The 14,811-nt window shown below is 35.4% G+C and overlaps 2 protein-coding genes across 4 annotated transcripts in view; one reads left to right on the plus strand and one right to left on the minus strand.

The window, feature by feature from the left end:
- The window catches only part of LOC108975846 (mucin-17), a 57,676-nt gene that overhangs the window by 15,017 nt on the left and 27,848 nt on the right, over positions 1 to 14,811 (minus strand). The window lies entirely within an intron of this gene.
- LOC108975847 overlaps positions 7,376 to 14,811 on the plus strand; it is a 34,817-nt gene continuing 27,381 nt past the window's right edge. The window contains exon 1 of one of the 2 annotated variants that reach the window (XM_018944605.1): positions 7,376 to 7,540. The gene's annotated coding sequence lies outside the window, so the exon portion shown is untranslated. Of the gene's footprint in view, positions 7,541 to 12,202; positions 13,427 to 14,811 lie in introns of those variants that run through there. The other variant, XM_018944604.1, reaches the window with a different exon arrangement.

Consider the following 14,811-nt stretch of genomic DNA (forward strand, 5'->3'; position numbering starts at 1 on the left):
ATTATACAGAGAAGGCATCAGATGGAATTCAAAATAGCGTTATATTGGATGAAGGCGTGGTTGTGAACCGACTTCACCCATATTTCGTACATGTCATCAGGSTGTTAAGAAAATATTATATACCGAATTTCATTGCAATCGGTTGAGTAGTTCCTGAGATATGGGTTTTGGTCCATAAGTGGGCGACGCCACGCTCATTTTCAATTTATAAAAAAAGCCTGGGTGCAGCTTCCTTCTGCCATTTCTTCCGTAAAATTTAGTGTTTCTCACGTTTTTTGTTAGTCGGTTAACGGACCTTTAGTGATTTTCAACATAACCTTTGTATGGGAGGTGGGTGTGGTTATTATCCGATTTCTTCCATTTTTTAACCTGTACATGGAAATCCCTGAAGGAAACAACTCTATAGAGTTTGGTTGACATAGCTATAGTCGTTTCCGAGATATGTACAAAAAACTTAGTAAGGGGCGGGGCCACGCCCACTTTACCAAAAAATTACGTCCAAATATGCCCCTCCCTAATGCGATTCTTTGTGCCAAATTTCACTTTAATATCTTTATTTTTGGCTTAGTTATGACACTTTATAGGTTTTCGGTTGTCGCCATTTTGTGGGCGTGGCAGTGGGTCTATTTTGGCCATCTTCGAACTTAACCTTCTTATGGAGCCAAGAAATACGTGTAACAAGTTTCATCATGATATCTCAATTTTTACTGAAGTTACAGCTTGCACGGACAGACAGACATCCGGATTTCAACTCTACTCGTCACCCTGATCACTTTGGTATTTATAACCCCATATCTGACTCTTTTAGTTTTAGGACTTACAAACAACCGTTATGTGAACAAAACTATAATACTCTCCTTAGCAACTTTGTTGCGAGAGTATAAAAATATAAGCGCTAGAATGGTTCACAAACTCGAGAAATCAAATCCGAGTCTTCAGAGCACACGGAATAAATACAGCAATTCAGAATCATTATAAAATACTCAAATCCGAAACAGAGTTATAATAGGTTATGCCAAACAATCGCAACTTAAGAGCTCAATGGAATTAGGATCGGGATATTCATAAATTTAAGCAGTGAAAGATGTAGATATCTTTATCTACTCTTTTCTGGAGATCCAGTTTTTTCGTCACTTCAAAGCTCGCTATATTTTTTTACAATTCTATAGTTTAAATATTAAAAATAAAACATATCCCTAAAAGGATTTCCATTCTCTAAATATTTCTCTATAACATGAACCAACAAAAAATAAAATATGAAAATTTTGTATTATTAAAAAAAAAAAAAATAGTGGAAAAAATTCGGGCCTCTAGACTAGAATGTCCCCTCAATGTACTAGAAAAGTAAGACATCGTAAAGTAGAATTTGAAGGGTAATTCGTATTCAGGTTCCCTACTTATAAAAACCCTACTCTTAAATAAAGAACACAGATATATTGGGGAATATTTATTATCATGCCAATTTAGTTTTTGAAAATTATCTCTTTCTCATATTGGCCGCCGCTACATCTCAGATGGTTCATCAGTTGAGTCCAATTTTATATTAATCCTTCGACTGGGAACTAGCGAATGGCACGCGTTATGTTTAGTTGCATGGACCGAAGAGAATCGCCGTTACACTTTACACATATTCACAAGAAAAAGTTTGACAGTCTAATATAACACGATCTCGATGGCCCATCGAATGGCACAAAACGTGAAATATTCTCTCGATAAATCCATTGATTGATGTGATATTTGTTGCGTCTTGTTGACGCTAAATATCGCCGAGATCACGAGCTTCAATTTTAGGCATCAAATAGTCGGTTATCACGCGATAACGGTCCCAATTGACGCTTACATTCTCATTGGCAACATTTTTAAAGAAATATGGACCGTTGACGAAACCAATGTTTTTCTGGGTGAAATGGCAGCTCTTGAATCTCTTCCTGTTGATCTTGGATCTTGGATCCTCTCAAATGCGGCAAATTGAGCCAGAAATGGGGCTTATCGCTAAACAAAATTTGGCTCGAAAACGTCGGATCTTCTTGGAGAGCGAACCGATGTGGCTTAAGAAGGTCCAGAGGTCAAGCAGTTCTTGCCAAGCTGTATTTTGTACGTTTTCAATTTAAGATCTCGACGAAAAATGCGCCAATACTGAACTAAAATAACATGTGAGCTCTACTTGGATCACCTGTTATTATCAATATCATATAATTCACCTTCTCTCTGTGCTGTAACAAAGCTAAAATCTACTGAAGCAACATTTTTGTGTGATTGTACGATCACAACGTAAAATCGTTTAGCTAAACACCCTGCAAACATTTAAATTTTACAAATGTAACTGCATTCAATAATTCGAAAATATGTAGATGACTGATAAATCGTTAAAATTTAAACATAAACTTGCACAATTAAACAACTACAAGCAAATACACTTTTCCACTTAAGTGACTAACATTGCTTTAGGAAAAGATTACTCTGTGGACAATTGAGTAATTTATTGACATGCGAACGGCGCGCTGACAGTTACAAAAGCCATAAAGTAAATATAGAGTCATCGAAATTTTCCAATATTTGCCATTGCCGGTGTGTTCAATGCAATATTCGCATTTGCATACAAGTGCCTAAATATGGTCTTTACTGAAACTATATATTACATTTATAAAATGTTTAGTGTTTAACACCTTTCGAGAATTGTGCTAGAAAAATAACTGTTTAAATAAACACGACACGCCTGCGACGCATTGAGCACTTTGCGGTGGAAACGCATGAAAGCGCGTTATTCCCCATGACTGTGCGCGGATAAGCCGTCAAATATTACTGTAACAAATAGCGATTATACTTTTTTTAAGCATTTTGTGTTGATATAATAAAAAGTAGAAAGAAAAAAATTGAAATTTTGAAAATTTTTAAATCATAACCTCAATTTTCTAGCATATAATGTACTTATATTAGCAAAAAATTCCAAATGCTGTTACCAGCTTTGCGCTTTATGATGTCATATTCCAGACCTATCACACAAAACTCATCAAATATTTCATATTTATCCTTTTTTTTGCTGAAATTCCTACCTTTCCTTTTAAATCACGCGTAAACCCTTTTTGCGCCAAACATAATAATTTAGCTCGACCGCAAACTGAAATAAACGGTAGCCACGAGCGCTTGACAAAACAAAAATTGAAAAAAAAAAAAACAGACGAGCACATTTAATCATATATGTAGGTGTAACCAGTATATACCAATTCAAAATGAAGACAGACGAACTCAAAGCAAAAAGTGGAGAAAAATTGCAGCTGTTCGCAAAAACGAGCCACAAACCAACAACGACAATAATAACTGATAAAAATAATAATAAAACTTGCATCTCGCCGGCTTGATTGACCGCATGCGCAGCACGCGCTTTAGCATGCCCCAAAAAAGGAAGAAGAAAAACAGCTTGAAAAAGAAAACAAAAACCAAAACAAAATGGACATTAATGTACCGAAAAAAGTTTAAAAAGCAAAACGAACAGCAGCCAAAAAACTTTTAATATTGGTGAGCACATACATAAATACCCATGTTTAGTGTATGGGCACTTAAAAAATAAAAACACCACACTCACTAGGGAGTACCTTCAACATAACGCAATTTACGACGGTCTGACAGTCTAGGTAGCACTTCTTTCAAGTTTTGTTATAATAATTTTTTCACTTATCATTTTTAACAAATTTATTATTATTATTTTATTTTTTTTTTTCCAATTTAATTTTAGAGCCATAATTTTGCCCAACAAATGCCAAAACGAAATAAAGCAAAAAGCAATAAACTATTCATGCAACAGAAAAAAATATGTATGTATTTATGTCTGTACTCGCATCTATTTCGCAGTAATCTCAAAGAAATTTCAAAACAAAAACTAAAAACGAAAACGAAAACAAATGATGCTTCCAAAAATTCCAAAACAATTAGCAGCAGAGCACAAGAGCAATAGCCATCAGCCGAGTGGCTGCACGATTTCATTAGGCAGTCGAGTAGCCGCCGAGGTAGCCGTCCCGAGACTGCCCGGAGGTGTTAGCTACGTGTGCTTTATTCGTTTTACGGTTCAAACCATTAAAGAGATGTACATATACAAAAAGTATACCTAAAATGGAGTGAGCCAAAAGGAATTCAATATAGAAAAAATGCCTTAAATTGCACACAATTCATTGTTATTTGTTTTTGTCTGTGTTTGAAGATCAAAATATGTAAATGTAGGAATTTGAGCGGTAGTTTTTTTTGTTTTGCTGCTAATTGCTTCGACCTTAACAAATGAAGGGAGTATACGATGCGTACGAGTATGTGTATTGTCAATGTCAAAATCCTGATGCAAATCTAATAAATTTTAATGCATAAGTTAGGATGCTATGAAAAAACACTAATAGGTGGGGTGGGTAGTAGGGAGCTCATTGCGATGCCTCCTTTGCACTATATTTTATTTCAAAAACTTAGTTTTTAATAATCAGTTAGGGAGCGCACTCGACCTACTTTAAAAATTTGCTTGAAAGAGGCTGAATAATAGACAAACTATTTGGGTGCTTTTCACAATTCCAACATGCAATAGGAATTTTTATTGAGACAACACAAAACTAAAATCAGATTGATAAAAATAGATTGAAGGAATTTAAGAATGTAAGAGTACAACAAACATTGTGTTTCGTATAACACAATTTTTCATTAAAACATGTGAGCAAAAATTTTAAAATTAATTGATTTTACATTGCTTAACTGTTATTTGAATAATTTGGATCTTCTTTCACTTTTATAATTTAGTTTCACGTATACCTAGCAGTCTCATGTCATTGGCACATTGAGTGCCAAGCGGATTTGACAAAAATCTTCTCTGGGCTCTGATTTTTTGTTATAAATTGGTTAAAAATAAAATATTATATAAATATATATTATAAATATATATCTGAATATTCCCGATCTGCTTTATTGTTTACTTTGAATTTTATAATTTTTGTCGTATGTCGCATGTTTTTGTACGACATGGGCCTGCATTGCGACAAGAGAATAGTAAAAATCGCTGTCGTACGAAAATGTGTTAAGAGGTTATAGGGTATTAAGGGGTTTTGCACTTTTTGAGTAGGCATTTTATTTAACAAACAAATTAAAATCAAGCACAATTACGGATTTTTTTATTATTAATAATAGGTGAATCAGAGGTGAGAAATTGTGGAGATCAAGGGATCTCGTAGCCGATCTTCAGAAGGATCTCCGAAAAAATGTGTCTGGTGATTTCTGCTTAAAATTATTTCAAATCCAAAACCCACAAAAAATTGATTATTACTAATGGGTAATCCACGTAGAGGTAATGTTTTTAATAACATTTTTTTAACAGATCACGCATAAGTCTTGTCGAGTGGTCAACAAAAGCGTTGTCAATCAACAACGTTTACAAATCGTTCATCTTTATTACGCGCAATTTGTTCAACATATGGTCAACATCATCGGCCTACTGAGCGAACTATTCGCAACACCCTCCCTCATCTTGAGACCTAACATTCATTATTGAACAATATTAATAGATCATGTTCAGCATGCAGTGAAGGAAATATATCAGCCGTAGCTGAGAGTGTACACGAAGACCGCGGAGAGCCGATTCGGCGCCGTTCGCAGCAAAACCGACTGACGTGTGGAACGATTTGGCACATTTTACGTGGATATCTTAAGTTCAAATCGTACAATATACAGCTTGTGAAAGAACTTAAACTACTCGACCTTTCCAAGCGACATTGCCTCGCTCTATGGGTTCTCAAAAAGATAAAAGAAGATGCGACGTTTGCGAACCAAATTTTGTTCAGCGATGAAGCAGAAAAAAAAACGGTTTCATGTGATTTGTGGATCGGTGGAATCATTGGCCAGCCCACATTTCTTCAAAAATGATGCTGATGAGAATGTAACCGCCATGACGATCGTTATCGCGTCATAATAACCGACTATTTGAGGCCTGAAATTGAACCTCACTTCTTTTAGCAGATAATTTCAAGTTTTTGGCCAGTCGATTGACCACCTAGATCATGTGATATCACACCGTTAGACTTTTTTCTGTGGGCACATGTAAAGTCTAACGTATGTGCAGACAATCCCGCTTCGGCACGTGTGTTCCTGCGCTAGTTACTAGTCGAAATGCTCGAACGAGTCATGGAAAATTGATTTTAACGGATGAAACATCTGAGACGTATAGCCGCATTCGAAAGTGATAATATTGAAAAAAATGCCAAAGAATGTATTCCAAATGATAATAAACATTCCCCATTAAATTTGAAGTTTCTGTGTTTATCCTTTAAAAAAAAGTAAGGAACCTCGAAATGGATCACCCTTAATAACAGATTAAGAGATCAATGACAACCACATCATTACAAGAAAAACAAAAAAAGCGGTAGATATTTTTGAACAAAAACTGCGGTTTTTTCGCCAGCAGATGATTCATTTCGAGCATAGACACAGTTTATCTTTGTAAAATACAAGCCAAATATATTTCAAGTATAAATTGTAATTTCTGAAACACAACGGAAATGGCGTCAGCATATATATGTGTATACTAAATTATTGTTGTTTTTTGAATATTACAACATAAATAAATAGGTATATTTGTCTCCCTTCATATTTAGTATCTGCACTATCTGTTCTTATCAACGGGGCTTTCAATGGCAAGCGTTTTATGTCAAAAGCCACTCCTTACAAAAAACAAAAAAACAAAAAAAAACACCTTGTAGCAAGTGGACTCAGGTGTAGGGCAAATATGCAATAGGCGAGCAAATATGTACACAAAATGTTGCCAGCTTATTTGCTAACAAATTTACAGTGTCATTTAAATGAAATCGAAATTAAAATAAATTGACTCGTGAGACGCACAAAAAGCCCGACGACAGGTGCGAACGGTGTTTAGTCGCCGATTAGTGAGCGTTAAGAAAGGAGCCGTGGAAAATTACGAAAAAACCGTGACGAGCTCGTGTGTGAGTGTACGAAAGTTGGTATGAAAAGGACTTGCTCTAAAGTTAATCAAACTAATTAACTATTTAAAACAAAACGAAATTTAGTGTAAAAAAATATTTAAAAATTTATTAAAAAAGTAATATTTGTTTCATAAATAAAAATATATCTTAAAAAATACTAAAAGAGTGCTAAACTTGATTTTGCAAGAAGTGTCAATTAATGACATTAATAATTACTTTTTGTCACGTTTGCTAAAGCCGCGATTGCGATAAATGTTTCAAGTTGAGCTAAACTCAAAAACAAGCTGTGTTCAAATTCCACAACAAAACAAAAATTAACAAGGCAAAAAAATGTGCAAAAATTTAATAGAAATTTTTAAAAATTAAAAAAAAAAACTAAATTATAAGCTAAAAAAAAATCCAATAATTATATGCAAATATTTAATATTTATTACAATTTATTGGAGTTTGACGTAAATCATATCCCCTTTTAAGCATTCTTGTTCAAAATATTCAATACTGCGTTCGAAAATTAACGAATTCAGGCTTAAGCTTTTGAGTGCAACAAACCCCGAACAAAAGATGGCGTAAATTGTCTACAGGTATGCTTAAAACAGTGCTCTAAACACACTCGTAAGTTAAAAATATTAATTATAACAATAATTCACCACGCTTATTTATTCAACGCTTTTAGAGCCCTTCTTTATAGTGCCGATTTTGCACAATAAAAGTATTAAAACTGACACATGCGGTTATATTATTTTCAGAGAACTTGATTTATAGTGGCGTGTCGATTTTTTGTTGAACATTTTTACGAAGATTTTGCCATAAATTCACATGTTTAAGGGAATTTTCAGCTGGATGAACCGATTACTTACGCCTTTTAAAGATTTTTTGTTTTGTTTTTAAGACAATTAATACTCGTTATTAAATTTATCAGCAAACCTATTTCTACTGTTTTTTTATACTTAGTGTACTTTTGTAGAAGGAATAACATGTTATGGCTTGTTAAATACTTTTAAGAGTCGGGTGCTGTTTAAAGTACTGAATACTTTCGAAGTGACATCCTTACCATGCAATTTTACAATATTTTTGAGAACGCTGAGTGCGACTTTAGACGAAATTTATGCAAGAAAAGATATAAACGTACTCGAGATAAAGTTGAATTGTTAAAGGCGCAGCACGCATATACTAAAGACAGATCAGTAGAGACTTCACTCCATACACTGTTATTTAATATCGAAAGGGTTCTTGAATATAAAGAATACACTCTTGGAGCATTCCTGGACATTTATGCAGCGTTCAACAACGCCTCTACGAAATCCATTTTGAACAGTAACCAGTCAATAGGTGTTGATCCTGCTATACAACACTGGATCAGAAGCATTGTGAAGCTTATAAAGGGACTTAGCAAGGTGGAGTGCTATCTCCGCTTTTATGGACATTAGTGTTGAACAAGCTGCTAAGCTAACTTGGAAGGCAAGGCCACTTAGATAGTGGCATATGCGGACGGCATCGCCATCCTAATAACGGCTAGATATTATCACCACCACACTTAAAACAGTCCAGAAGTGGGCATCGCAAGCGCAAACCTCCTCTATGGAGGTTCGCTTCCATAAATGGGACACGACTATATCTTAAGGAATGCACCAAGTATCTTGAGATAGTCTTGGACAGCAAACTGTTGTGGAAGCACATAGAAAAAGATGTCTGGCGTAAAGGTATGTTAACTAAGCGCAACACTCTAAACATTTATAAGGATGACACCAAACTGGACGATGGAGTTTGTGCGGGAATCTACTGTCCTGAGTTGGGCATAAAGTTACCTTAAGTTGCCAGACCACCTGCAGTATATTTCAAGATGAGGTCTTAGCTATTGCGAAAGCCGCAGAGGTGACCTTTAATGCACCTGCAGGCAATTCCAGAGTCAACATCTACGTAGACAGCCAACCAGCAATCAAGTTAGTAACCTCGTTTCGCATGTCGGCCAGAAGTGCCTTGGTAAGCAAGGCGATGGTATCGAGAGCAATAAAATGATGGACGAGATTGCAAAAAATGGTGTACAACAACATCCGAAACCCGTGGATTGTCTACACGATGATCTGGACAGAAGCATGGTTAAGTAAATCAAAACCCAATTTAACGAGCTATCTGGGGACAAAACTGCGGTAAAACGGAATTATACAAAATTCCTATTGGAATAATACACTGGAGGAGGTATCTATAATGAGGCCGCAGAGTATATTAAAATTCGTGGCAAGCGCAGGCATCCTGGCTTGTTGGTCTACCAGATTAATCTAAGCTAACCTATTAACATTACAAGGAGATACAATTGGGGTCTCAAAAAAGTAGCACGTGACCATACACCCACGACTAGAACCCTCCTAGCAATCTGTAACCGAAAATCGGAATGTCTGGAATTGCAGAAAAGTTAGAAATAAATCTGTTCACTTTTTTGACTGTCTCGAATTTTTTAAATGTATCAAAAAAGTACATTTGGGATAGGATGGATAGTTCAAAGGCAAAGACAAGTCCATATAGACGATTCTCTAAAGTTTTTAGCTTAATCGGTCCAGTAGAACCTGAGTAATCGTGGGTATCATTTTGCAAAAGACCGTTTCAAGAAAAACGCGCTTAAAGCTTCAGTTCTGGTCGAGCAAATTTAGATGCCAGGTCAGCAAAAAACCTATATCTTCAAAAAAAATTGAATTTTTCAAAATCCTCTTGGAGACATATTCTTAAATAGTTAAACTTTGAAAATATAAAAACAAAAACAGATTTTTTTATTTCTAAGCTAGAACTTCCCTTACCTCTACTCTTTTTTATTTTTTTAAATTAGAAATACAGTTGTAAATTACCATTATACAACAAACAAATAAAATGTGTTTAACGCTTCGAGAAAGCTACATATTCAAAAACAACAAAAAAGTGTAAACACTTATTGTTATTTATTTATGATAAATTAGTGTTTATTTAGTTGTTGCTTCAATTGTCTTTTCAATTATTGTCTTTAGCAGTTGTTAGCGCGTGAATGAAATTTGCGAAACTTTGTTTATTTGCATGTAAGCCGCTGTCGTTTTTATATTATTTTTTATATGGATAAAGCAAGTGTTCACGAAATAAAATTTATATTTGGAATATTTCCATTTTTACATTTCTTGATTTTAACTCTACTGCTTACATTTCATTTATTTGTAATTAATATTAAGTAAATATTGCGAATTTAATATGTTGTCTTCGAAATCCTGTTTACCATTGTCATTGTGCATTCATTTTTCAACACATTTGCTCAGACCTTTAATTGGACGCGCTTTTATATACAAATAAGAACTCTAAATATAGAAGTTAATAAATTATTACTCCAGACTGAATTCTGGAGGCAGATGCTGTACAAGTGATGCTATTAATATCCTGTGCTGGTGAGTTTATTTTCCCTTCAATATTAATGACGGTAAAGAAAACCAGAATTTAAAATTTTTATTAATGTTGGGCTAAAATATATATACAAAGGCAGATTAGATGTACAGCAAAACTGTAACAATATCGATATCAAGTACCGTGGATCCAAAACATAACTCGGTACAGTAAAGTATGTATCGATACTTAACACCGAGGAATCAAAACCCAGCACAACCCGTTGCACAAAAAACTTTGAAGTTAAAAGAAATCAGATCATAAAAGAACATGCATATCACCGATGCTTGCAACCAAATGCTCTCCAAAGTACTGAAGATTATATTATGATATTTTCTCAACTGTCTTTCATACAAACAAGTGGCAACCCTCCAGCTTAATTTGCTTTGTTGTAAACCATCCGAAAAATGCTCACAGAAATCTGACTAACAATACTATATATCGGTTAAGCCTACTGTGGCTGGCTAATGACGTTGTGATGGAATTTCGTTGCGTAACGCAAATTCGTTGCAGTCTAAATAAGTCAACTTCAAAAAAAAAATTTTTTAGAAATGTATTTCCAAGGCCGGTGTGACGGAGTTTCGTTACGTAACACAACTACGTTGCAGTCTAAATATGTCCGCTTCAAAAAATTATAAATGAATTTCCTAGGCCGTTGTGACGGAATTTCTTACGTAACACAACTTCGTTGCAGTCTAAATAAGTTTCATTTTAAAACAAAAAATATTTAATAGACATGTATTTCCCATGCCATTAAGACATTCATTAAAATTGTAATTTTTCTGCGGTCATGAAAGCCAACGCACGCGCACCGGACCACCCAACGATTGACCGAAAAATATAAAGGCCTGTATATGAAACAAAGCCTCCATCGAAAAGCTCTTGTATTTGTATTTGTGAAGTCGCACGTGCGCCATAACCACTTTCTCACTATTAAATTAACCGCTTTGCACTAGCCGAAAAAGATGAAGAGAAAAGTTTAAAACCGCCAGCGCAAATTATCAGCTGCCGCAATAACGGGTGATAGCAGCAGCGCAGATGATTTGCTTTACAAGTTTTGTGCACTTTTTGTCTACGCCACAAAATCGAATCAATCAACGCGGCAACAAGTCACTGTCAATACAAAATCACACTACTATTTACCTGTAGCCTGCATTTTTACGAGGATTTATGATGTCCACGTAGTTGTTGTTGTTATTTTTTGTCTTTGCCGCTGCTACGTGTGTTGCTGTTGCACTGGGTGCAGTTTCTGCCACCAATAAATAGTTGTAGCTGCCAATGCAACTGCGAACTAGCTAGTCTCAGACATTTAAGTTATGCGCGCAGCCAGCGAAAAAATGCAAGCAAGCACAAAAGCAACACACACACACACCCAAAAACAAGAAATAGTCGTAAAAAACCATAATAATAACACAAATATTTAGCAGCACGGCGTGACGCGCGACGCGCTCTGTGTTGCCACAGTCAATGGCAGCTGTCAAGCAGCTGTGAGCTGTGAGCGTGCGGCGCTCACTTGCTCGGCGTCCCAACGCTTTGGCGCTCGCCAAAAACACGCTCTGCGCGCAAACGCATACACTTCGCAGGCTTTTCGGCACAGCGCCGCCGCAGCAGCAGCAGCAGCAGCAACAGCAACAACAATAGTTATAGCGCGCGGCATGATCGAGCAGCCAGTTAGGCGCTCAGTCGAAAAACCAGCTGGCAGCCACCGGCCAACCAAGCAAGCTTTTCATGAGCAGCGCCTGACAGCACAGCTGCGCGCACTGCACGTCGTTGGCGGCGCTCGCTCGCGCACTCACAGCTGCTGTGCGCTGAACTCTTGCTTTCAATTTCAGTTTCATTCCAGACTTTGCCGCGCGCACATTTTTCAAATTCTCGGCTTCGCAACGCGTTCAGCTCGCGCCGTCAACACCATCAATACGTATATGTATATAACTCAATAAAACCGAATGAGCAGAAAACAAAAAAGCTAATAAAAATTATTAAAGCAACAAGATCCAAACAGCCGTTGTAGTAGCCAGTTCAGTTAGTTAGTCGAATGTCGATTGGTATGATAATTTACGCTTGCTCGCCTCTTCGAATGCCATGATATTTACGTTTGTTGTTTGTTGCTATTTGTGTTGAGCTTGTGTTTTACAACATTAACAACAAAAAATTGCCATGTAAATTGTACAAAAAGAGCAAATAAATAATCAAATGCAAAGCAAGCCTGTACGATTTAATTAAACTGGCACAAATTCAATCGCATTAATTTGCACACCTCGTGGATACCTTTATACATACCTTACATATGCAAGTGTGTATGTGCGGTATAATATTTGCATGCATTTTGTGCTTGAGAATTCTTGGCAGTTTCCAAAAATCAATAAATTCTGTGATCAATTGAGGCAGGCACTTGTCTGAGCTGCATTTTTGTAGTGCTACAACAACAGTGATTGGAGGAAAAACTTGCGCTCACTTCACAATACAAGTTTGTGCCTTAAATCTTTTGTGCAAGTGTTTTCCGTTTGTTTTTCTCTGGCAAATGTGACATTTCACGCGCGTCCTCATAATGAAAGTTCAAATGCCACGCAAATAAGCGACAAAAGCAAGAACTCCTCGGTTGTAAAAACAAAAACAAATCTTAATAGATAAAAAAGTGCATAAAAATAAAGAATACAAATACAACAAAAATTATTATGAGTGACAAGAAAAATCAACAAACGGCAATAGTAAACAAATCAAAGTGTCATTAAGTGTCAAGCAGTCATCGCCATCTGATAGGCAGCAAATTATTTTTACACACTACCGTTAGTGCACAGTAAAATTACGAAAAGCGTTATAATAATAAAACAACAATAAGCATAGCGGCAGTGATCAGCAAAATTTAATTTAATAACTGTAAATAAGTGGAAATTATTGGCTGTAAAGCGGCGTTTTTTTTTTAATTTTTTTCATGCAAAAATTGTTATTGTAATTGAAAAGGTTGGCATATGTTTGATTTTGACTTATTAAAAACGCAACAACAACAATAAAAAGCACATATTGTAACAACATATTACATTAATCACTTTAATTCGCTAAGCAGCTATAAAAAGGTAATCGCCGTAGAACAATAAATGCAATTAAGTCTATTGTACGGTCAATAAAACTAATAATTTTTAGCTTGTACACATTTGCATATGTATGTATAAGCTGTAAACATACATACAAAGTGTAAGGTTAACGATTTAAAGTAAAGCTCGTGCCTTATTATAGCATGCATGATGCATTATGTGCCACTAAGCGTTTATTTAATTAATCAGACGTTGTAATTAATAGGAAATGTAAAGCCATTGAACATAAGACGGTTTCTTTATTTTTTATAATGAGCCTCCATGTTGTTCATTCACAGCAAAAGAAACTTCATAAAAACGTTTTGAAACAACGTCGCGAAGGGGTTTTAAATCGGAAACTCGATTTTACATAAATATAAGAACAATTCTTCTTCTTCTTTATTGCGGTAGACACCGCTTAAGCATTTATAATCGAAGAAGAAGAAGAACCAATAATCAATTGAATCTATATCAATGTCTTCAAAACTCTTCTTTTGAGAGTGGAAACCGTTTTGAAAAACACCATTCTTGGAGTCGCTATGTTCCGCGCTCTGTTCCTTTTGATTTTGATTTCGAAATCTGAAAGAATGTTTATTACAGTGCGATAATGCAACAAAAAAAATCGATTTCTCGAAAATTTCCCACTGAGACGATCCGTTAAATAAACTTATTTACTTTTTGTATCTCTAAGCGAACATGTCTAACAACAGCTACTAAATAATGTTTGGCATATTTCCGAAATTTAGTACTGACGAGAGATTTAATGAAATCAAGAGAAATAGAACTTAATGATGGGTACATTAAATTGAGATTTTTATAACCTCAAGTTCACCTCTATATCGTCATCTGAAATGCAAGACAACGTTTCATCAAAAAAATAGAAATTCAGTTTTTTATAGCCTACGACTCACTACATCATATTATATATATAAAATCTTAAAATTTAAGATTATGCCCTCAGATAATCAACATATAACTAGTTTATATAAAAAAAAACCAAATTTTCTCTAACTAATCATATGATGTGACATTTTGTCATATGATTTTTTACCTTGTCAGCAATACTTAGCGAGTGCTATATACGAAACGGTGGTAGCTGGTGGTCGGTAACGTCGAATGATACAAAGTCATATGATATCTTATGGTGTGATGTGTTATCGTGACTTGTTCTGCTTGTCTTGGAGTCAATACTCAGCCTTGGCACAATATAAGAAACCTTGATAGCTGGGTTCAGTTGGTGGGCAGTGGCGTCATATGATACGAAGTGATAGGCTATCGAGTGACGTGTGGTGTTATCGTATGACTCACTAATAAATTTTTGGTTTTATACGCGGAATAGAACTCAAAACGAATAATCTCTATAGACCCTATAACATATATATGTATAT

This window comes from Bactrocera latifrons, unplaced genomic scaffold, assembly GCF_001853355.1.
Source record: "Bactrocera latifrons isolate USDA-ARS-PBARC rearing strain unplaced genomic scaffold, ASM185335v1 scaffold_7, whole genome shotgun sequence".
In the NCBI taxonomy this organism is placed as follows: Eukaryota; Metazoa; Arthropoda; class Insecta; order Diptera; family Tephritidae; genus Bactrocera; species Bactrocera latifrons.